At 39.4% G+C, this 26618-nt stretch overlaps 1 pseudogene; it reads right to left on the bottom strand.

Moving 5' to 3' along the window:
• Nucleotides 1–1547: 1547 nt before the first annotated feature.
• LOC132482529 (nuclear receptor coactivator 4-like) lies at nucleotides 1548–3436 on the bottom strand (annotated as a pseudogene).
• Between the last annotated feature and the right edge of the window lie 23182 nt (nucleotides 3437–26618).

The following is a 26618-nucleotide window of genomic DNA, read 5'->3' as shown; positions in this document are numbered from 1 at the left end:
GTGGTTCAAGAATTCTAATGAAGCTGTATGGCAATGACACTGGGACTGTGAAGTTTCCCCAAAAGGGCTTTCTAGATGACCACAACTACAAACTTTAAAAGTATTTCCAATAAGGGCTTCCCTGCTGGCGCAGTGGTTGAGAGTCTGCCTGCTGATGCAGGGAACACAGGTTTGTGCCCCGGTCCGGGAAGATCCCACATGCCACGGAGTGGCTGGGCCCGTGAGCCATGGCCACTGAGCCTGCGTGTCTGGAGCCTGTGCTCCACAATGGGAGAGGCCACAACAGTGAGAGGGAGAGGCCCACATACTGCAAAAAAAGGTATTTCCAATAACACATAGGCAAGTTGAGTGGCTTAATAATTTAAATGCCTGGAAAGCAGCTAAGATGTCTCGTCTTAGAGAATTTTAAAACATAGTATAAGTACCATTTCTGTCCTACAGTGAAACTTTTTAAAACATGGACATAACTTTAAGGATACCAAGGAAACATCAATAGTTTCCATAAAGCTTCAATAAACACCCCAAGGCATAAGTGTTCAAAACAGCCTATTCACTAAAATGTCACTGAATTATACTTTTAGAGGTATAAGTATGCTATGCTTGCAGTGAGAGGACATTTAGTTTATGCTTATGTGTCAAATTCATCTTCCATTTACACAGGATACACCAATAACATTTAGGATAGTGAACAGTTCAAGTACTACGTTTCCAACATGTCTTGCTTTTGCTTTTTGATTACTCAGCACTGGGACTCTTCTGCCTGTAGTTTTTCAGAATATTTTGAAAGAGGCTAGGACTACCCTGAATATAGACTTCAAGCAATATTGAGACCTTCTGAAAGAGCTGTCTTGATACTTTAATAATAACATTTAGAGAAGGTAATAAAGACAAAACTTGCAGTAACTGAGTTTCTTTCAAAAGAAGAAAAATAATGTTGAACCTGGCATGTAAGCTAAAATGTTTCATAATTAATGTCAAAATTTGCCAGGATTGTTAATACATATTTTGGTAAGAAAAAAGCACTATATTGGCAAGGTTAATTATTTGTGTGCAATATATTGTATATTAATGAAACAGAAGAATTCACAAGTAATGGAAGAAAACCCACAACAAGGGAAGCATCCAAAGAAGGGCAATCAAAAAGTTATGTAAGTTTACTAGTTTTAGAATACAAAACACACCTTAATTATAGTACTATTTCATTTTTAAAACTACAGTTTTTTAATGTACTTCTAATAACAACCCCATCTAAGGAGCCATGGAGGCTTATGAAGAAGACCTAGGCACTAAGATGCTGTGTTTCTTGTGTAGGAGTGAATTAATGTTGCTATAAGAAGAAACTGAATCACATCAGCATCAACAAAGAGACTTTTTTTACACAGTAAATCATAATTTGATGACATTATTTCTCTTCATTAGTTCGAAATTAGGCAGGAAAGGAACTACATCAGACCCAGAAACACAATGATTTGGCAAGCCACAGTCACTCAGCTCATGGATTTGTGATAATCTGCAGAAAATTTGCTTGACTCTAGTACTCCATGTTTTCACATCTGTAAAGGAGTTCAATACAACCTTTTTTTAAAATCAACTTTAAACTGCAAACAGGCAAAGAGATCACGAACTGCTGGGGGGTCTGTAAAGATCTGGGGGAAAGTTGTGTTCCTCCTGTAGGGGCCAATTAAGTAATACTTCCTTGGCCTTCTTTCGAAGTAGCCACTTGTTTTCTTCTGAGTATAACTTGCTAAAACTTCCTGTCTTCTTTCCTGGCAAGACGCAGTCAGCTGTGTTAAAGCGAAACCAGGAAGTGGCCGAGAGGCTTGTAAGCTTTTGTTTGCAAGCTCTGTCCTTGGTAAGAGGCACTTCCTTGGGACATCCCTCTTTGCATGAGGGAGTAATGAGCCACTCTGACAAGGGACTGTTGTTTATGATTTAGAAGGAATCAGCAATTCTAGAAGAAGCCATTTCCTTTGGTGCCTTAGCTTGTTCTGTTACCTCTTTTCTGAATGGACAGGGCCACATATTGAGGGAATCTTTATGTTTTTCAGGTTCAGGTTTTGGTTCCACAGGCATACCATTTTTATCCTTTCCTTCTTTCTTCAGAAGCCATTTACACAGAGCTTCCTTCTCACAAGTTTCATCACACATGCACTCTTCAAAGCTTATACAGGGCTCATTGGCTTTGCAGACCTCCTCTACTTTATATGGGTCTTGATGGTTCTGAACAAGCCAATCCTCAGTAATCACACTGGGAACGGACATGGGTTTCTTGGACTTCAAGTGGTTATTCAGGCACTTCAGACTGACCAGATTTTCAGTCTCCACACCTTTGGGCAATTGGTACAGGAATCAGGCTTGACAAGACAATCATACACACTATAGAACTCCTGGTAACACCTGGAACAAGAGCTTAAACTTCTCACTGGTTTCACATCTGCCATTCCCAGACTTCTCAAGCTTATGGGATTCCTGGGGAGTCACAAGCCAATCAGAAAGGTCCATCTCATCTTGATCAAGAAGCCCTAGATCTCCAACCTTTTCAATTTCAATGGAGAAAGAACTGGTAGTAGAATAGCTGTTACACTTTTGGTAACTTGGTTTTTCAGAAACTTCTTGTTGCTCACTCTTGTGGAGCCAGTTTTCCAAGCCCTTTAGGTTGCCCCAGACATTATTGAAGAAATTGCTGGCTCTGGCAGAATTCTGACTGTTCTTCAAGGTCTTCTTTTTAGGTGATCCAGTCCTAGAGATTGGTGCTGGGTATGTAAGGAGCCTGGTGACAATTGGCAGGTTTGCTACCAAGGAGCCATTCACTGAGAATGACAGCTGTGGTGCTGGATGCTGACTTCTGCTCTGACAATGGTATATAGCCTCTTTTATCCAGGAAAGACCCAATATTTGATGAACTAGCATGAGCCATAAATTGCTCAGGAATTTCAATGGTCTTGAGAGACCCAAATATGGTTATGGCCTGGTACAGGGCAGTTATGTTGGCTTCAAAGAGTAAGACAGTGGAATCTTTAGGTTTGAGGGTCAAACTTCCCAGTCTGTCCAGGCACACAGAGACTTGATTGGCTAGATCTTTGTTTTGGGTGCAATCCAGTTGATGAATAATACAACTGAACTGGCCCAGTAACCAGTTGAGCTGCTGGGCCTGCTGCTGAAGTGCCTTCTCTTAAAGCTGATAGATGAGATCTATCTGTTCATACACCCACACCTCACAGCTTTGAATGCATTCCAGGTGACGACTTATGCAGCTGTGAATCTGGGCTTTGATCTCTCACAAGTTATCTTTAATTTGCTGTTCAGCCCAGAGAACTCCACCAATAGCAAGCTCCAAATCCCTCTGTGCATCACAACACCTCAAAAAGGGTTTTCTATTACTAGAGCAGCCTCTCTGGTCCTGTGAGGTACTCATTCTTCTCCCTGTTCCATCTAACGCCAAGTAAGGCATTTCTAGTTCAAAAGCAACAGTGACTCATGCATCTTTCCAGGTTTCCCAACATTTCCTAGAAGCACAGTCACCCTAAGAAACCTGGGTCCCATCCTCCCTGGAAGCCACAGCCTACCATTCACTCTCCACTTCATAGCAGGCAAGGGCACCACTCAGTACACATGCACACAGCCCTGGCTGCAGGGCCCATTCTTGACCCAGCAAGGCAAACCCACCCCGTGGGCTCCTGCTGTGGTGCTGGGCTGCCAGAGGTAACTCGCAGGCCAGGTCCCTGCCATGCCAGCTTCCTGGCAAGCAGGAGGTTGCTTTATCCAGGATTGGGGTAAGGAAGGTCCCTGAGCCTGCAGGCTGTGCCCTGCCCCTCCCATGCATCTGGAAATGGCCCATGGGCAGAATTAGGATTCTTTTGTATTTCCCTTTTGATTTCTTCTCTGACCCATTGGTTCTTCAGAAGTGTCGTTTAGTTTTCACATATGTGTAGATTTTCCACATTTCCTCCTGTTGATTTCTAGTTTTATATCATTGTGGTCAGAAAGGATTTTTGCTATGAGTTCCTTCTTCTTAAATTTCCTAAGACTTGTTTTGTGTCCTATCACATGACCTAACCTGGGAAGTGTTCCTTGTGCACTTGAGAAGAGTGCATATTTTGATGCTGTTTTATGGAATAGTCTACATAGGTCTAAGTCCATTTTGTCTAAATGTATGGTTCAATTCAAACATTTCTTTGTAGATTTTCTGAGTGGAGGATCTATCAGCTGTTGATACTGGGTTTTGAAGTCCCTTAGTATTGTATTGCTGTCTATTTCTCCCTTTAGATCTGCTAGTGTTTGTTTAACATAATTAGGTGTTCTGATATTGGGTGCATATATATTTATGATTGTTATGTCATCTTGATATATTGTCCCTTTATCATTATATAATTAGCTTGTCTATTGTTACCATTTTTGGCTTAAAGTCCATTTTGTTTGATATGAGTATCTACATTTTCTTTTTGTTTACACTTCCATGCAATATATCCTTTTATTACAGTAAGTCCCCTATGTATGAACCTTCATGTGAACTTTCAAAGATGCATACATGCCTTTGCATGTCAAATCACGTAAGTTAGTTAACATGTCTGGCATACACTGTCACATGTGTGCATTCTCTACAAGTGGTTGTGCTTTTGTGTACTTTACTGTACAGTACTGTATAGAGTATAGTAGTACAGTATCTTTATTTCAAGCCCAGGATGTCTGGAAGCAAGTGTAAAAGCAGCGGTGATGTAGCTGATACTGCTAAGGAGCACCAAACGATAATGATGGAAACAAAAGTGAAAATAATTGAGAGAGTGGAGCAAGGCAAAAAGATAGTAGATGTCGCTTGTTTTTATAACATGAATCATTCAACCATCAGCACGATTCTAAAGAACAAGGACAAGATCACGAAACATGTGAAGTCTGCTGTGCCAATGATGTTGACAATAATATTGATGAAGCATACAAAAATGTTGGAGGAAATGGAGAAACTTTTCAGTGTGTGGATGCAGGATCAGCATCAGCATTGAGTCCTACTCAGCTTAATGCTGATTCAAGAGAAAGCTAAAAGGATTTATGAAGACTTGAAGAATAAACACAGTGAAGAATCAGAAGGCGCATCTTTTAATGCCAGCCATGGCTGGTTTCATTGGTTCAAGGCTAGAGCCAACCTTCACAACGTAAAAGTAAGTGGCGAGGCAGTGAGTGCAGATATGGTAGCCTCCCAGGATTTTCCTAAAATGCTTCAAGAAATTATTGATGAAGGCACATATTTACCCAAGCAGGTTTTTAATGTGGATGAGACAGGACTGTACTGGGAGAGGATGCCACACCAAAGTTACATCAGTAAGGAGGAAAAGTTTTTGTCGGGCTATAAAGCAGCAAAGGATAGGCTAACTCTGTTGTTTTGTGGCAATGCTTCCAGTGATATAAAGCTAAAGCCTTTCTTAGTTAATCATTCAGAAAACCCAACAGCCCTTGAAAACATAGCCAAGGGCTCTTCCTGTCATGTGGAAGAGTAACCCCAAGGTCTGGGTTACACAGGCCATTTTCCAGGACTGTTTTTTCCACCACTTTATTCTGGAGGTAGAGAAATATTGCTTGGAGAATGTCCCATTCAAAATTCTTCTGCTGCTCGGCAATGCTCTGGGCCACCCCCCATTCATGGACGACTTTCATCCCAACATCAAAGTAGTACATCTGCCACTGAATACTACACTGCTTATCCAACCTATGGACCAGGGAGTTATAGCGACTTTCAAGAAATACCACTTATGTCACACTTTTCCTCAGGCAGTAAAGGCAAGTGACGAATCAGGAGCAACTTTGTCACAATTTTGAAAGAACTATAACATCTACAAGGCCATAAAAACATTGACTTTTTCTTGGCGTAAGGTTACGACTGTCACCATGAATGGTGTTTGGAAGAATCTTTGCCCGCAGTTTGTTCATGATTTTCGTGGATTTGAGATGGTGGATGCGGAGTCCAAAGAGGTTTTCATTGACTTAGTGACCCTCAGTGAGAAGCTGGAGCTAGATCTGCAAGAGGACAACTTCATTGAACTCCTTGTTGTGCAGCATGAGGAGCTTACTACTGAAGACCTGATGGAATTGGAGGTCCAGAGAAAGGATGAATAAGGACAAGAAGAAGAAGTAACTGAAGATCCAAAGAGATTCACGACACAGGAAATGGCAAGGGGATTTTCTTTATTTGAGGAGGCACTGTTAGTTTCTGAGGCACAAGACCCGAATGTAGAATGGCACACAAAGGTTGCAGCAGCTGTTCAGAATACAATCCACTGCTACTGTGTCATCTATGATAAGAAAAAAAGAGTTACTACCCAGACATCACTGGATCATTTTTTCAAGAGGGTAGATAGAGTTGAATCCAACAAGGAACCAGAACCTGTGCCATCAGTGTCAGGCCTGAGTGAAATTGCAGCTTGCCCTCCATCTCCTGTTGCTGACAATCCTTCAGCTCTACCATTTCCCAACTCCCCTTCCTCCTCCAGTCAGTAACTATTCTTGCCTGTTCACTCAATGCCAGTCCCTGTATGCCAGCTGTTGTGCTGTACTACTGTACTTTTCAAGGTACTGTACTGTAAGATTAAAAATGTTTTGGTTTTTGTGTTTGTTTTTTATATATTATTTGTGTGAAAAGTATTATAAACATATTACAATACAGTACTATATAGCTGATTGTGTTAGTTGGGTGCCTAGGCTAACTTTGTTGGACTTATGAACAAATTGGACTTATGAACACACTTTCAAAATGGAACTCATTTGTATGTAGGAGACTTACTATACTTTACTTTGAGTCTATGTATGTCTTTAGAACTGAAGGTTGTCTCTTGTGGGCAGAATTTAGTTGGGTCCTGTTTTTCTTATCCATCTAGCCATTCTGTGTCTTTTGATTATTAATTCAATCCACTTACATTTAGAGTAATTTTTGATATGTCAGGACTTACTTCTGCCCACTGATTGTTTTCTGGGCTTTTTTAATTTTCAATTTTTCCTATCTCTGCCTACCTTTGTCTTTAGTTGTAGAGTGGTGTAATTAAAAGTGGACTTGAAGGAAAAATTAAGCTACAATGCTTAGCAAACTGACATAGGTCTCTTATCTCTACAATGTATTTTGCTATTAAATGGCTTGCCACAGCAGCATCAACAGCATTTTTCTTCATATTATGCCAAATTCAGGGCAGTAATGTGTATTAGAAATAAGACCCCATATTTTACTTTGCTGTTTTAGAAGATAGCTGAATCTTCTGCCTTGGGCCTACCTCAGTGTAAGATTCAGATAAGATTAACTCCCTGATTGGCTTTTCTATATATTTTATACTTTTGACCTCTTCTTTAAAATCTTTACTTAGCTTTTGAGTAATCACTCTTATGACTCACCTACTCTCAGTATTTTTGTAGGTCTTTCTTCTCCATCCACATGTAAAAGTTGTTTTTCTCCAGGGTATTGTTCTTGACCTTATTCTTTTATCTTCACAATATGAGTGTTTTAACTCACACTCACAGTTTCCACTATAAGCTACATACTAATAGATCCCAAATTTATATACAGGCATACCTCAGAAATATTTTGGGTTCAATTCCAGACCACCACAATAAAGCAAATATTGCAATAAAATGAGTCACATGATTTTTTTTGGTTTCTCAATGCATATAAAAGTTGTTTATACAATAATGTAGTCTAAGTGTGCAATTAAATATACTTTATTGCTAAAAAAATGCCAACAACCACCTGAGCCTTTAGTGAGTCAAAGTAATAATATCAAAGGTCACTGATCACAGATCACCATAAAAATATAATAATAATGAAGAAGTTTGAAATATTGTGAGAATTACTAAAATGTGACACAAAGACATGAAGTGAGTAAATGCTGTTGGGAAAAAGGTATCGATAGACTTGCTCAAAGCAGGTTTGCCACAAATGCCATGCTGCATTGTAAAAAATGCAATATCTGTGAAGTGCAATAAAGCAAAGCATAATAAAATGAGGTATGCCTGTATCTTGATCAGGTCTCCTGTGTGAAGTTAATTCAGTCAACTGCAAACCTAACTTTTTAATCTAAAAATTCATTAGGCTCCTTAAATTTAGTGTATATAAAGCTGAATTCATAATCTCTTTCAAAACTACTCATCTTCTTAAACACCTTTTCTTAGTTAATGGGATTATTACCTACCAAATTACCAAAAGGAATCAGAAATCTGGGAGTCATAACCATCGCATCTGTAGTTTTTCTTCTCAAACTTCACATTTAATTGGTCATAAGAGCTAAGAATCTACTACTCAATATATATATATATATATATATATATATATATATATATATATATATATATATATATATATACAGAGAGAGAGAGAGAGAGAGATACACATATAGATATCTATCTCTTTTTTTAAAAAACTTCCCCATTGACAATTTTTTACTCCTTTAATTTAAGTTCTCTGTATTTCTTGCCTGGATGATTGCAGTAGTCATCTAATTATTCTGGATCTAAACTCTCCACAACTTTCCCATACTCTTTAAACTTTCTTTCATACTGATTCCAGAGTGATGTATCTAAAATAAAAATCTGATTTATTCTCATGCTTCAGTGAATCATTTTCTACAGAATAAAAATTGAATTTTTTATCATAGTCATTGCTCCATCCATACCACGGTATTTATAGTTCCCCAGAATTCACCATACGGTTTCAAGCCACAATGATTTGTGAATAGTTGCCTCTGTGAGTATTCCTTCATACTCGTCTATATGCGTATCTGCCTGCATGATTTTGTACCCATCCTTCAAAATATACATGGCATGACTTCCTTTGTGAAATCTTGACTGCCTTCAGTGAGTCTCGACTTTCAAGTACACATTTGACTTGACTTTAAAGAATATTTTGAATTTGAAGTTGAAAAAAGACAAATTTTAGAGATATCATGAATGAAGCATGGTGGAAATTAGTTAATACAACACTGTACTAAGACTTAAGAAATCCATTCTTAGTTCTAGGCCTGCCAGAGAAATAAATATATATATATATATATATATATATATATATATATATATATATATATATATATATATATATATATAACTTAAGTCATTTAATATCTGACTCACTTTTCCTATCTGAAACATATTAGTGTTGAATTAAATGGCCTTAAAAGGCTCTTGCCATTGTAGTAGCATTGATTTTGTAGGTCCTGTTGGAAACGGGGAGTAGGTAACTTAAGTTGAATCTGTAGATAATTACAAGGATCTGAAGAAGTTTCAACTTTAGTGTTTAGCTGAGTACTGGTCAGCATAAGAGAGAGAGAAAACTATGCAAGATTATGGAAAGAACTACCTAAAATGATAGAATAGTGATTTTAGTTTACATGGTTCATGGAAGTGTTCATTCTGTCACCAGCTAGAGTGGAATTCCTTGTGACATACTAGGCAATCTTTAGAAAAATCAGTCATGGTGAAAACTAATGACAGACTAAATGCTGCTCTAGTCCTTCCTAACAAGTTAAAATTAAGACCTGAAAATATACCTCTTTCCAAGTAATGTAAAAGCATTATTGAGTAAAGATGAAGATTATTTACAAGGAGAGTGACGTCAGCATCACAGAAGCATGAGACACTCTTTTTTCTCTCCCCATCAATCTACAACCAACAGAAGTGTCTCTGCCCAGCACGCAAGTATTCTGGGGAATTCCCCACATCTGTACATCTAAAAGTGGGTGTACTGGAACACATAGAGGAGGTGGAACCAAGGGAGATAGCAGAGATGGTACCTGTGATGGTGGACCCCTGGCTGTGATAGCTGAGCCCACAGCCCTAGAGAACACAGTAGCAGCAGGGGATAGACAGAGTGGCACACAGAACTCCAGCCTCCCAGCTGCAGCATCACCTGTGGCCACAAGGAACTGAGCAGCAGCAGCAGTTGGGCCTGAAATCTGTCTATCTAACTAAAGAGGTGCCCATGACTCTGCTCTCCCATCCCCACCACAACAGTGGCACCCATGAACCTGACAATACAAGATATGGCAAAGATACCCATGATCCTGGCTCCCCCTCAATCATCCCTCTCCCCCTGCAGCTGTGGAGTTGTGACACAGGAGATCCTAGAGGCAGGACACTGGCCATCCTTGTGCCCAAGGCAGCAAAGCCAACAACAACAGCAGTGACACTGGCAAAAAGTCACCAGCAACCTAGAGGCACAAGCAGTAAAGAGACCATCAGACAACACCTCTAAAAGAGGTGCTAGAGGATCCACTTTCTAGGGGGAGATCAAGGTGATAGAGTAGCATGACACTGAACTCACTCTCTCCAAAAACACATCAGAAATACATCTACATGTGGAGCAACTCTTGCTGTAAACAAGCTGGAGGCTGGCAGAAAGGCTATTCTATAACCAGGATTGTGAAGAAAGATATACAAAGAGTCAGGTAGGAAAGGAGAAGTGATCAGGTCAGGACCTGTGCCCCTAGCAGGGAACACAGAAGAGGAGGGGGTATCCCAGGCTTGGGGGTCCTCACTGGAGAGTAAAAGGTTTGAGACACATAATGGGCACCCCAGGCCTGGGGTCCAACACTGGGAAGACCAGTCCCCTTAGCTGGTTTGCAAACCAGTGGGGCTTACTAGAGGGCTGTAAGGAACTGAGAGTCTGCTCATGAACAGAACATGCACAGGCTTGCTTTTTCCCAGGAATGAGGAAGAGGAAGCAGACTGAAAATGGCCTGGGGCTCTGGCTGGTTTCACAGGACCAGCCCAGCACGCACCCTAACCCACACTGAGTGTCTGCTGTAGTCCTTCTTGCACCCTCTCTACTAGAGCAAAGGCTGCCATTGCCAAGGAGATTTTACACGGGGGGGAACAGAGCTAACTCAGACCTGGCCCTGCCTCTGAACAGGGCAATTGTGGCCATTGCCAGTGAACATTCAGAGTCAGCAGGTTGGGAGCTACCTGAGACTCTGACTGGCCTCCTGGGACCATCCCAGCACCTTGGTCTGCACTGAGCACATCCTCCAGTTCCTCTTCCTCTGGCTCTGCTCTCTGCTGGGGTGAATGTGCCATTGCTTGGGGAGGGGCGTACATGAACTTGGAGGAAACAGAGCAAGCTCAGACCTGGCCCTGCCTCTAAATGGGGTGAGGGCAGCTGTTGACAGTGAATACACAGAGGCAGAAGATTGTAAACTACCTAGGGCTCTGAATGGCTTGCTGGGACTATCCCAGCATGCACCCCAGCCCACAACAGGTGTGCACTCGAGCCCCTCTTGCTCCAGCACTACTGTCCACTAGGGAAGAATTGTCCTTGCCAGGGGGAGAGTGCACACTTAGAAGGAATAGAACCAGCTCAGAACTAAACCTCATGACTTCTGATCCAACACTTTGAGGCCAGACTCAATCCCTGATAGGGCAGTGACAACCATTTCACAGAGGAGAAGTCCTAGCTCACACATTGCTCGGGTTTTAACCCTTCCATTGCCAGCCCTACCTCCTACCAAGGTGGTAGCTGCTAGCACACCACAAGGAACGATGTGACCCATGCTCACTTCAGCTCCAACTCTCCCAACAAATGCACTGGACACATGCAGACTTCATAGGGACACTCCCACTAAAAGACAGCCCTTCAAGACTGAGATAGGTAACTGTTTAATTTCATAGAGATAGAGAAAGTTAAACACAATGAGAAGATGGGATTTTGTTTCAAAAGAAAGAACAAGGGGGAGTTCCCTGGTGGTCTAATGGTTAGGATTTGGCACATTCACTGCCATGGCCCAGGTTCAGTCCCTGGTCAGGAAAATAAGATGCCACAAGCCATGCAGTGTGAGGAGGAAAAAAGTATCAAGGAACAAACCACTAAAAAAACAGAGATAAATAATTTACCTGAGGGCTTCCCTGATGGTGCAGTGGTTAAGAATCCACCTGCCAGTTCAGGGGACACAGGTTCAAGCCCTGGTCCAGGAAGATCCCGCATGCCATGGAGCAACCGGGGACATAGGTTCAAGCCCTGGTCAAGGAAGATCCCACATGCCATGGAGCAACTAAGTCCATGTCCCACGGCTACTGAGCCCACATGCCACAACAACTGAAGCCCACATGCCTAGAACCTGTGCTCCACAACAAGAGAAGCCACTGCAATGAGAAGCCTGTGCACCGCAGCAAAAGAGTAGCCCCCACTCACTGCAACTAGAGAAAGCCAGTGCACAGCAATGAAGACCAAACACAGCCAAAAATAAATAAATAAATAAATATTTTTTAAATAAAAATTTACCTGATAAAGAGTTCAAAGCATTAATAATACATATGCTAACTGAACTTTGGGAAAAAATAGATGAACTAAATGAGAATTTTAAGAAGAGTCTAGAAAATATAAAAAGAACCAGTCAGAAATGAAGAATACAATAACTGAAATGAAAAACGCACTACAAGGAATTAGCAGACTAGGTGACACACAAAAATATATAATCAATCTGGAAGGTACAATAATGGCAATAACACAACCAGAACAGAAAAAGAAAAACAATTTTTTTAAAATGAGGATAGTTTAAAGGACCTCTAAGGCTACACCAAGCATACCAACATTCACATAGGGGTCCCAGAAGGATAGAAAGAGAAAGAGGTAGAAAATGTATTTGATGAAGTTATGGCTGAAAACTCCCTGAAGGTGAAGGAGGAAACAGTTTTTCAGGTACAGGAATTACAGAGATTTCCAAACAAGATAAACCCAGAAAGAGCCACAGAGAGTTCATGCTTTGTGTAGTTACAGTATGCATGAATTTCAAGCTTAGTTAAATTAATACAGCCCTAATAAAAGGAATTAGGAAAAGAACAACAACAACAAAAACAAAAGCCAAACTCAGGAGAAGTAAGGAAATAATACAGATCAGAAAGAAAATAAAGACCAAATAAAGGACCACAAATAACATGTTGGCAGGGATGTGGAGAAAAGGGAACCCTAGTACCATGTTGGTGGGAATATAAACTGGAGTACCCATTAGATAAGACAGTATGGAGTTTCCTCAAAAATACTAAAAATAGAATTACCATATGGTCCAGCAATTCCACTCCTAGGTATTTACCTGAAGAAAACAAAAACCATAATTTGAAAAGATACATGCACCCCAATGTTCATAGCAGCATTGTTCTTAATAGCAAAGATATGAGAGCAATCTAAGTGTCCATCAACAGATGACTGAATAAGGAAACTGTGGTTTATATCATATATATACATATATGACCCAGCAATAAAAATAATAATAATAATGAAATTCTGCCATTTAAAACAACATGGATGGACCTGGAGTGTATTATGCTTAGTGAAATAAATCAGACAAAGGCAATTACTGTATGTTATCACTTACATGTAAAATCTTAAAAATAAAACAAGCTACTACATAAGAACAGAAACTCCCAGACATTGAGAACAAACCTGTGGTTCACAATGGGAAAAGGTATAGGAGAGGGACAAGATAGAGGTAGAGGATTAAGAGGTACAAACTACTATATATAAAAGAAATAAGAAGAGGGAGTCAGGCAAAGTTAGTGAAATGGGAGGACACGGAGCTCACCTAGCCCCCCATAAACACATCAAAAACACATCTACATGTGGAACACTTATCATGGGAAAAGAAAAAAAGTTGAAAATGACAGAACTCCTATATACCCAAAGCTTCAAGAAAGATTTCCATGTAACTGGGTAGGATGGAAAAAAGACATAGGGTTGGTTCTTCTGCCCTTGGGAAAGATCTGAAAGGAGGAGAAAGTACACATGGGCAGACCTTAGGGAGTGAATAGTTGAGCCAAAGACTGCATGCCCCTGTCCTGGGGTGCTATGCAAAGGAGACAAGACACTTGGCTGCTAGAAGAAGTGCTTAGATGGATATAAGTGAGGGAGAAGGATAGACCCCACTTGCAACTAGAATGTGAGCACTGGCCTGACAATAAATAGGGTGTAGAAAATTTTGTACTAGTGGTTGACACATCATGTCACTCCCCAATCTGAGAGGGATGAACACCCTGGGGCTGCTATTTCCACACTGAAGCTTGGCATGGGATCTGGGCTACCCAGGCCCTGGAAAAAAGACTTGGTCTAGCTACACATGGACAGGCCAGAGACCTGGTGTGTGGTCAAGTGGATCAGTGCTGGCCATTGTTGGCACTTACTCAAGTGGTGCCTCAGGAAACTCTGCGACTTCCACACCTTACTCACTGCTCCCATATGAGAAAGTGCTCTGATCCCACCCACTCTAAGCCACAGATTGCTACTGGATCTGGGGAAGACAGGTCCTGGGAACAGTTGGAATCTAGGGACAGAGAGGAGGCTGGGTCCTGGGGTGTTGTGCAGGTGAGGTGACAGCAACCAATGTTGGCACTGACTCAATCAGCACCACAGAAGAAGCTCAGATCTCAGAGAGCAGTGTAGCCAATTCAGTTCCTGCTACCAAAATGCCCTGAACACAAGCCCAAGCCTAGCAAATGTTCCAGCTCCGCCCATTCCATGCCACAGCACTGCACCATATCTGGGAGGCCCAGAACAGGGGGAGGGACACAACCTTGTGCTGCATCTGAGTGGAGACATGGAGACCTACACAGGCAATTCATCAGACCTCTGTGAGCACACGAGCCTCACTTAACATCAGCACTCCCCTCTTTGGAGCAGCACATGCACTCAGAGGAAACAGAACCTGCTCAATCCCGACCCTCAGGGCTTCTGCTATAGCAATTGTGGAGCGGACCCCACCCCCACTGAGAGGGTGGAAACAGCCATGGAGCAAAGAGGAAGTCCTGCCTCATACCCTGCACAGACTTTAGATCCTCCAACACCAGTCACACTCCCTATCAAGGTGATAGTGTTCAGCACATCCTGAGGAAAGACATGGCTGGCGTTCACATCAAAACCAGCCTTCACACAAAGATATTGGACACATGCAGTCTACACTGGGACACTCGCACATGAAAACACGCCTTCAAGACCACAATAGATAACTGTTTCACCTAAATCCATTGAGGCAGAGAAAGTTTAGTAAAATAAAAAGGCAGAGGAACGACCCCCAATTAAAAGAGCAAGAGGAAAACCCTGAGAGACGAAATAAAGAAACAGAGATGATCAGTCTACCAGACATTGAGTTCCAAAAAGTGGTGATAAAAATGTTAACTAAATTAAGAAAGATTACCAATATAATCACAGATCATTGTAACAAGACACTATTAACTATAAACATGACCCAATCAAAAATAGATAATTCAATTTCCGAGATAAAAAGTAATCTACAAGCAATGAATAGCTGATCAAAAGACACAGAAGAATGAATAAGTGATCAGGAAGGCAGAAAAAATGAAAATCACACAATCAAAAGAGCAGACAGAAAAACAAATGAAAAAAGGCGTGAAAGCAAGATACAAGATCTATGGGATAATATAAAATGTATCAGAAGGAGAAGAGAGAGGGAAGGGGACTAAAAATGTATTTGAAGAAATTATGGCTGAAAATTTCCCAAACCTAAGTCCTGAGGAAACAGATATTGAGGTACAGGAAGCACAGAGTGTCCTGAACCAAATGAAACCAAACAGACCCACACCAAGACATATTATAATTAAAATGGCAAAAAGTTGAAGATAAAGAGAATATTCTAAATGCAGCAAGAGAAGTGCAAAGAGTCATATACAAGGGAACCTCTATAAGTCTATAAGCTTATTTCTCTGCAGAAAAGTTGCAGGACAGAAGGCTGTGGCATGGTATATTCAAAGTCCTGAAAGGGAAAACCCTGAAACCTAGGATAGTCTACATAGCAAGATTATGATTTAGAATAGAAGGAGAGATAAACAATTTCTCAGACAAGCAAAAACTAAAAGAAGTCATCAATAATAAACCTTCCCTAAAAGAAATGTTGAAGGGTCTTCTCTAAATGGAAAACAAGCTGGAATCTATAGAAAAGAGGAAATCCCAACAGGAAAGGCAAATATATAGTAAGGCTTGAAGATCACTTAAACAAGTCACTACATAGATTAAAAAACAACAAAAATTTGTAGGAGATATTATAACTACAAGAAACAGTAAAAGGATAAGCATGAAGATGTAAAATAGAACGTGAAAAACAAAATGTAGGGGAGGGGTGTAAAAAATGTGGATCATTTAGAATGTGATTGAGATTAAATGATTACTAGTTTAAAGCTACTAGATATAGTTACAGGTCAACATACATAAATGCCATGGTAACCACAAACCACAAACCTACAATAGATACACACAAACAAGAGAGAAAGGAACACAAGCATTCTACTCAAGAAAATCATCAAACCACATGGGAAGAAACTAAAAGAAGAAGAAAAGAAGAGAGAAGAACTAAAAAAAAACAAACAAAACAGAAAACAAGTAACAAAATGGAAATGCATTCATACCAGTCAGTAATTGCCTTAAATGTCAATGAACTAATGCTACATCAAAATATACAGAGTGGCTGATTGGATAATAAAACAAGACCTGCTAATTATGAGCCCTCCAAGAGTTTTACTTCAGAGAGGAAAACACACACAGACTGAAAGTGAGGGGATAGAAAATGATATTTGATGCAAATGGAAATGAGAAGAAAGTGGGGATAGCAATATTCATATCAGACAAAATAGACTTTAAAACAAATGATATAATGAAAGACAAAGAAGGACATTGTATAATGATGAAGGAATCAATAGAAAAGAGGATGTTACAGTCGTTAACATACACACACCCAATACAGGAGCACCTAAATACATAATTCAAATGCTGACAGACATAAAGGGAGAAACTGACAATAAGACAATAAATAGTAAGAGATTTTCATAGCCCATTGATGATATAGCAATGAATATCTCATCCAGGCAGAAAATCAATAGGGCAACAGAGGTCCTAAATGACACAACAGACCAGTTGGACTTAATTGCTATCTACAGGACACAACATCCAAAAAGAAGCAGAATACACACTTTTCTCAAGTGCACGTGGAACATTCTCTAGGGTAGAGAACATACTAGGTCAAAAAACAAGCCTCAGCAAATTTAAGAGGAAAGAAATTATATAAAGCATAATTTATGAACACAACTGAATGAAACTAGAAATCAACTACAGAAAGAAAAATGGAAAAAGAACAAACACGTGAGGACTAAAAAAATATTCTGCTACAAAACCAATGTAAACAATGAAATCAAACAAGAAATCAGAAAATACCTCAAGAAAAACAAAAATGAAAACACATTATAAAACCTATGGGATGGGGCTTCCCTGGTGGCACAGTGGTTGAGAGTCTGCCTGCCGATGCAGGGGACGCGGATTCGTGCCCCGGTCTGGGAAGATCCCACATGCTGCGAAGTGGCTGGGCCCATGAGCCATGGCTGCTGGGCCTGCGCGTCCAGAGCTTGTGCTCTGCAATAGGAGAGGCCACAACAGTGAGAGGCCCGTGTACCACAAAAAAAAGAAAAAAAAAAAAAAAAAAAAACCTATGGGATGCAGCAAAAGCAGTTCCAAGAGGGAAGTTCTTAGGGACACAGGCTTTGCTCAAGAAACAAGTAACATCTCAACTAAACAACCTAACCTACCACCATTAAAAGAATCAGGGAGAGAAGAACAAACAAAGCCCAAGGTCAGCAGAAGGAAAGGCATAATAAAGATCAGAGAAGAAATAAAATAGAAACCAAAAAACAATAGAAAAATCAATAAACCTAAGAGCTTCTTTAAGAAACATAAGCAAAATTGACAAAACTTTAGCCAGGCTCACCAAGAAGAAAAGAGAGGTCCCCCCAAAAAACAAAATAAGAAACGAAAGTGGAGAAATAACAACAGATACCACAGAGAAACAAAATAATCATAAGATATTATTATGAACAGTATGTGGCAAGAAAATTGGACAACCTAGAGAAATGGACACATTTCTAGAAACATTCAGTCTGCCAAGACTGAGTCAGAAAGATACAGACAATTTGAACAGACTGATCACTAGAAGTGAAATAGAATCTGTAATAAAAATAAATTCCCTGGAAACAAAAGTCCATGACCAGACAGCTTCACTGTGGAATTCTACCAAACTCATAATGGAAGGACTCATACCTATCCTTCTCAAACTATTCCAAAAAAATGAAGAGGAGGGAACACTCCTAAATGCATTCTACAAGGCCACCATTATCCTGAAAATGAAACCAGAGAAAGACACTGCAAAAAAAAAAAAGAAAGAAAGAAATTTACAAGCCAATATCTCTGAATAATATAGATACAAAAATCCTCAACAAAATATTGGCAAACCCAAATCAACAATGTATAAAAAGGATCATACACCATGGTCAAATGACATTTATTCCAGGGATGCAAGTATGGTTCAATATCCAGAAATTGATCAATGTGATACATCAAAGTAACAAAAGGAAAGATAAAAATCACATGATCATCTTAATAGATGCAGGAAAAGGATTGGAGAAAATTAAACATCATTCACATTAAAAACTCTCTTCCAACTGGTTATAGAGGGAACATATCTCAACATAATAAAGGCCACATATGACAAGCCCCCAGCCAACTCAATACTCAATGGTGAAAAGCTGAAAGCCTTCCTGCTGGATTCAGGAACACAGTACATATGCCCACCCTCACTACTTCTATATAACACAGTATTGGAAGTCTGAGCTACAGCAATCAAAAAAGAATAAGACATAAAAACGGTCCAAATTGGAAGGCCATAGATAAAATTGTCACTATTTGCAGATGACATGATACTCTGTATAGAGATCCCTAAAGTTTCTACCCAAATATTTTAGAACTACTAAATGAATTGAGTAAGAGTGCAGGATATAAGATTAGTATACAGAAATTTTTGCATTTATATACACTAATAATGAACTATTTGAATGGGAATTTTTTTAATTAGTTTTTAAATTACATCAAAAATATACCTAGGAATAAACTTACCCAAGGAGGTGAACATCCTATGCCCTGAAATCTATAAAACATTGACAAAAGAAACTGCAGATGAGTCATCGAAATGAAAAAATATCCTGTATTCTTGGACTGGAAGAATCAGTATTACTTAAGTGGACATAATATCCAAAGAAATCTACAGATCTAATTCAATTCTTATCAAAATACCCAGGACATTTTTTCATAGCACAAGAAAAACTATTGCGAAAATTTATATGGGACCACAAGAGACCCCAAATTGCCAAATAAATCCTGAGAAAAATAGAACAAAGTTGGATCTATGTCTCTCAGCCTTCATAATTTACTACAAAGCTACAATTATCAAAAGTGCATTGTACCTGCACAAATACAGACACCTAAAGGAATGGAACAGAAAAGAGAGCCCAGAAAACAGCACATACGGTTATGTCAATTAATCTATGACAAAGGAAGCAAGAATATTCAATGGGGAAAAGACAGTCATTTCAGCAAGTGATATTGGGAAAACTACATACCCACAGGTAGAAGAATGAAATTAGAACATTCTCTAACACCACAAACAAAAATAAACTCAAAAAGCATTAGAAATCTAAATGTAAGACTGGATACTATAAAACTCCTAGAGGAAAACAGGCAGAACACATAAATTGCAGCAATATTTTTTTTTGAATCTGTCTTCCAGAGTTGTGGAAATAAAAGCAAAGGTAAACAAATGGGACCTAATTTAACTTAAAAGCATTGGCACAGCAGAGGCACAGCAGAGGAAACCATAAACAAAATGGAAAGCCAACCTATGGAATGGAAGCAAATATTTGCAAATGATGCAATTGACAAGGAGTTAAAATACAAAATATACAAACAGCTCATACAGATCAATATCAAAAAATGAAACAACAATAAAAAAATGGACAGAAGGTCTTCCCTGGTGGTGCAGTGATTGAGAGTCCGCCTGCTGATGCAGGGGACACGGGTTCATGCCCCAGTCCAGAGAGATCCCACATGCTATGGAGTGGCTGGGCCCATGAGCCATGGCCACTGTACCTGTGCGTCTGGAGCCTGTGCTCTGCAACAGGAGAGGCCACAAGAGTGAGAGGCCCGCGTACTGCAAAAAAAAAAAAAAAAAAAAAAAGAACAGAAGACCTGAATAGACATTTCTCCAAAGAACACATACAGATAGCCAGCAGGCACATGAAAAGATGCTCAACGTCACTTATTAGAGAAATACAAATCAAACTCAGTGAGGTATAACCTAACATCAGTCAGAATGGTGCTCATCAAAACGTCTACAAATAATAAATGCTGTAGAGGATGTGGAGAAAGGGGAACACTTGTATGCTGTTCGTGGGAATGTAAATTGATACAGCCTCCATGGGAAAAAGTATGGAGACTCCTTAAAAAACTAAAAATAGGACTACCGTATGATCCAGCAACTCCACTACTGTGTATACATCCAGAAAAATAAAAACACTAATTCGAAAATACACTTGCACACCAATGTTCATAGTAACACTATTTACAATGGCCAAGATATGGAAGCAACCCAACTGCCCATCAACAGATAAGACTAAAAATATGTGGGATATATATATATATATATATATATATACTAATACTGTAATATTATTATATATTATGTATTATATATACACTAATGTATATATTAGTGTATATATATATATGTTATAGATATATATATACAAGGAAATATCACTCATCTATGAAAAACACTGAACACTGAAATACTGCCATTTGCAAGAATGTGAATGGACCTAGAGAATATTATGCTTAGTGAAATAAGTCATATAATGACAAATACTATATGATATAATTTATATGTGGAATCTAAAAAGTAACACAAATGAATATATATACAAAACAGAAACAGACTCACAGACATAGAAAGCAGTTCTGAGGTTACCAAAGGGGTAAGGAATAGTGGAGGGACAAATTAGGGGTACGGTATTAACAGATACAAACTACTATAAGTAAAATAGATAAGCACCAACCTGTACTGGAAAATAATTTGGAAAATAATAGATACATGTACATGTATAACTGAATAACTTTGTTTTATACCTGAAACTAACACAACATTGTTAATGAGCTATACTCCAATATAAAATAATTTTTTAAATAGATAAGCACCAGGGATTTAATGTATAGCACAAAGAACTATACCCATTATCTTTTAATAACCTATAATGGAATATAATCTGAAAAAATACTGACTCACTATGCTGTACACTTGAAACTAACAGAATATTGTAAGTCAACTCTAATTCAATTTAAAAATTAAAAAAATAAGAAATTCCTGGATAAATCAAAACTTGGGTTTGGGGCATTGTTCATTACTCGTAGACCTAATATACACAATTGTATGTGGAGGCAATGAGGTTACAATGAAAGGATAATATAGAGTAACTAAAATCAAATGATGAAATAAAGAAAAATGGTAAAGTAGATACAGTGGTACATATAAAAGCCAATAGTATTTTATTTTTAGTTTGTAACTTCTCTTTTTGTTCCTATATAATGTAAAAAAAAATACATAGAAAGGGAGAGGGGGAAGATGGCGGAAGAGTAAGATGCAGAGATCACCTTCCTCCCCACAGATACATCAGAAATACATCTAAACGTGGAACAACTCCTACAGAACACCTACTGAACGCTAGCAGAAGACCTCAAACCTCCCAAAAGGCAAGAAACACCCCACGTACCTGGGTAGGGCAAAAGAAAAAAGAATAAATAGAGACAAAAGAATAGGGATGGGACCTGCACCAGTGGGAGGGAGCCGTGAAGGAGGAAAGGTTTCCACATACCAGGAAGCCCCTTCATGGGCAGAGACTGTGGGTGGCAGAGGAGGGAAGCTACGGAGCCATGGAGGAGAGCACAGCAACAGGGGTGTGGAGGGAAAAGCGGAGAGATTCCCGCACAGAGGATCGGTGCTGACCAGCACTCAGAAGCCTGAGAGGCTTGTCTGCTCACACGCTGGGGCGGGCGGAGCTGGGAGCTGAGGCTCGGGATTCAATCAGAGCGCAGGGAGAGGACTGGTTTTGGCAGCGTGAGCACAGCCTGCAGAGGGTTAGTGCACAACGGCTAGATGGGAGGGAGTCCGGGGAAAAGTCTGGACCTGCCGATGAGGCAAGAGACTTTTTCTTCCTTTTTTGTTTCCTGGTGTGCAAGGAGAGGGGATTAAGAGCACTCCTTAAAAGAGCTCCAGAAATGGGCATGAGCCACGGCTAACAGCACAGACCACAGAGACGGGCATGAGACGCTAAGACTGCTGCTGCTGCCACCAAGAAGCCTGTGTGCTAGCACAGGTCACTATCCACACCTCCCTACGGGGAACCTGTGCAGCCTGCCACTGCCAGGGTCCCAGGATCCAGGGACAACTTCCCTGGAAGAACACACAGCGAGCCTCAGGTTGGTGCAAAGTTCCGCCAGCCTCTGCCGCCACAGGAACGCCCCACATGGTGCCCCCCCTCCCCATGGCCTGAGTGAGCCAGAGCCCCTGAATCAGCTGCTCCTTTAACCCCTTCCTGTCAGAGTGAAGAAGAGACGACCTCCAGCGACGTACATGCAGGGGCAGGACCAAATCCAAAGCTGTGCAAACAAAGAAGAGAAAGGGAAATCACTCCCAGCAGCCTCAGGAGCAGCGGATTAAGTCTCCACAATCAACTTGATGGACCCTGCATCTGTGAAATACCTGAATAGACACTGAATCATCCCAAATTGAGGAGGTGGACTTTGAGAGCAAGATTTATTATTTTTTCCACTTTTCCTCTTTTTCTGAGTGTGTATGTGTATGCTTCTGTGTGAGATTTTGTCTGTATAGTTTTACTTTCACCATTTGTCCTAGGGTTCTCTCCATCCATTTTTTTTTACTTAAAAAATTATTTTTCTTAATAATATTTTTATCTTTAATAACTTTATTTTATTTTACTTTATTTTATTTTCTTTTATCTTCTTTCTTCCTTTCTACTTTCTCTCCCTTTTATTCTGAGGCATCTGGATGAAAGACTCTTGGTGCTGCAGCCAAGAGTCAGTGCTGTGCCTCTGAGGTGAGAGAGCCAACTTCAGGACACTGGTCCACAAGAGACCTCCCAGCTCCACGTAATATCAAACAGTGAAAATCTCCAAGAGATCTCCATCTCAACACCAATGCCCAGCTTCACTCAACGACCAGGAAAATACAGTGCTGGACACCCTCTGCCAAACAACTAGCAAGACAGGAACACAACCCCACCCATTAGCAGAGAGGCTGCCTAAAATCATAATAAGTCCACAGACACCCCAAAACACACCACCAGACGTGGACCTGCCAACCAGAAAGACAAGATCCAGCCTCATCCGCCAGAACACAGGCACTAATCCCCTCCACCAGGAAGCCTACACAACCCACTGAACTAACGTTAGCCACTGGGGATAGACACCAAAAACACCGGGAACTACGACCCTGAAGCCTGCAAAAAGGAGACCCCGAACACCGTAAGATAAGCAAAATGAGAAGACAGAAAAACACACAGCAGATGAAGGAGCAAGAAAAAAACCCACCAGGACTAAAAAACGAAGAAGAAATAAGCAGTCTACCTAAAAAAGTATTCAGAACAATGATAGTAAAGATATTCCAAAATCTTGGAAATAGAATAAAGGAAATGCAAGAAACAGTTAACAAGGACTTAGCAGAACTAAAGAGGAAAGAAGCAACGATGAACAACACAATAAATGAAATGAAAAATACTCTACATGGGATCAATAGCAGAATAACTGAGGCAGAAGAACGGATAAGTGATCTGGAGGATAAAGTATTGAAAATAACTACTGCAGGGCAGAATAAAGAAAAAAGAATGAAAAGAACCGAGGACAGTCTCAGAGATGCCAGCAACAACATTAAACGCACCAAAATTCGAATTATAGGGGTTCCAGAAGAAGAAGAGAAAAAGAAAGGACTGAGAAAATATTTCAAGGGATTATTGTTGAAAATTTCCCTAATATAGGAAAGGAAATAGTTAATAAATTCCAGGAAGCACAGAGAGTCCCATACAGAATAAATCCAAGGAGAAACAGGCCAAGCCACATATTAATCAAACTGTCAAAAATTAAATACAAAGAAAATATGTTAAATGCAGCAAGGGAAAAAAAAAACAAATAACACACAAGGGAATCCCCATAAGGTTAACAGCTAAACTTTCAGCAGAAACTCTGCAAGACTGAAGGGACTGGCAGGACACATTTAAAGTGATGAAGGAGAGAAACCTACAACCAAGATTACTCTACCCAGCAAGGATCTCATTCAGATTTGATGGAGAAATTAAAACCTTTACAGATAGCAAAAGCTGAGAGAGTTCAGCAGCACCAAACCAGCTTTACAACAAATGCTGAAGGATCTTCTCTAGGCAAGAAACACAGGAGAAGGAAAATACCTACAATAACAAACCCAAAACAATTAAGAATATGGGAATAGGAACATACATATCAATAATTACCTTAAATGTAAATGGATTAAATGCTTCCATTAAAAGACACAGACTGGCTGAATGGATACCAAAACAAGACCCATATATATGCTGTCTACAAGAGATCCACTTCAGACCTAGATACACATACTGAATGAAAGTAAGGGGATGGAAAAGGATATTCCATGCAAATGGAAACCAAAAGAAAGCTGGAGTAGCAATTCTCATATCATACAAAATACACTTTTATTAAAGACTATTAGAAGAGACAAAGAAGGACAATACATAATGATCAAGGATCAATCAAAGAATATATAAAAATTGTAAATATTTATGCATCCAACATAGGATCACCTCAATACATAAGGTAAATACTAACAACCATAAAAGGGGAAATCGACAGTAACACATTCATAGTAGGGGACATTAACACCCCACTTTCACCAATGGACAGATCATCCAAAATGAAAATAAATATGGAAAAAAAAGCTTTAAGTGATACATTAAACTACATGGACTTAATTGATATTTATAGGATATTCTATCCAAAAACAACAAAACACATATTTTTCTCAAGTGCTCATGAAAAATTCTCCAGGATAGATCATATCTTGTGTCACAAATCAAGCCTTGGTATGTTTAAGAAAATTGAAATTTTCTCAAGTATTTTTTTCCCAACCACAGCGCTATGAGACTAGATATAAATTACACTAAAAGATATGCAAAAAATACAAACACATGGAGGTTAAACAATATACTACTTAATAACGAAGTGGTCACTAAAGAAATCAAAGAGGAAATCAAAAAACACCTAGAAACAAAGTACAATGGAGAAACAACGACCCAAAACCTATGGAATGCACCAAAGCAGGTCTAAGAGGGAAGTTTTTACCAATACAATCCTACCTTAAGAAACAGGAAACATCTCGAGTAAACAACCTAACCTTGCACCTAAAGAAATTAGAGAAAGAAGAACAAAAAAACGTCAAAATTAGCAGAAGGAAAGAAATCATGAAGACCAGACCAGAAATAAATTAAAATAGAAATGACGGAAATGATAGCAAAGATCAATAAAACTAAAAGCTGGTTCCTTGAGAAAATAAAGAAAATTGATAAACCATTAGCCAGACTCATAAAGAAAAAAAGGGAGAAGACTCAAATCAATAGAAATAGAAATGAAAAAGGAGAAGTAATAACTGACACTGCAGAAATACAAAAGATCATGAGAGATTACTACAAGCAACTCTATGCCAATAGAATGGACAACCTGGAAGAAATGGACAAATTCTTAGAAATGCACAACCTGCCCAGACTGAATCAGGTAGAAACAGAAAATAAGAACAGACCAATCACAAGCCCTGAAAATCAAACTGTGATTAAAATTCTTCCAACAAACTAAAGCCAAAGACCAGATGGCTTCAGAGGCGAATTCTATCAAATATTTTGAGAAGAGCTAACACCTATCCTTCTCAAATTCTTCCAAAATATACAAGAGGGAGGAACACTCCCAAACTCATTCTACGAGGGCACCATCACCCTGATACCAAAATCAGACAAGGATGTCACAAAGAAAGGAAACTACAGGCCAATATCACTGATGAACATAGATGCAAATATCCTCAACAAAATACTAGCAAACAGAATCCAACAGCACATTAAAAGGATCATACACCATGATCAAGTGGGGTTTATTCCAGGAATGCTAGGATTCTTTAATATATGCAAATCAATCAATGTGATACACCATATTAACTAACTGAATGAGAAAAATCATATGGTCATCTCCATAGATGCAGAGAAAGCTTTCGAAAAAATTCAACACCAATTTATGATAAAAACCCTCAAGAAAGTAGACATAGAGGGAACTTCCCTCAACATAACAAAGGCCATATGTGAGAAACCTACAGACAATATAGTCCTTAATGGTGTAAAAATGAAAGCATTTCCACTAAGGTCAGGAGAAAGACAAGGTTGACCCCTCTCACCACTCTTACTCAACATAGTTTTGGAAGTTTTAGCCACAGCAATCAGAGAAGAAAGTGAAATAAAAGGAATCCAAATTTGAAAAGAAGAAGTAAAGGTTTCACTGTTTGCAGATGACATGACACTATACATAGAGAATCCTAAAGATGCTACCAGAAAACTACCAGAGCTAATCAATGAATTTGGTTAACTAGCAGGATAAAAAATTAATGCACAGAAATCTCTGGCATTCCTATACACTAATGATGAAGGATCTGAAAGTGAAATCAAGAAATCACTCCCATTTACCATTGCAA

Source organism: Mesoplodon densirostris, chromosome X (assembly GCF_025265405.1).
Source record: "Mesoplodon densirostris isolate mMesDen1 chromosome X, mMesDen1 primary haplotype, whole genome shotgun sequence".
In the NCBI taxonomy this organism is placed as follows: Eukaryota; Metazoa; Chordata; class Mammalia; order Artiodactyla; family Ziphiidae; genus Mesoplodon; species Mesoplodon densirostris.
Note: the sequence above shows the minus strand (reverse complement) of the source record. Positions and strands in the feature narration are given on the sequence as shown.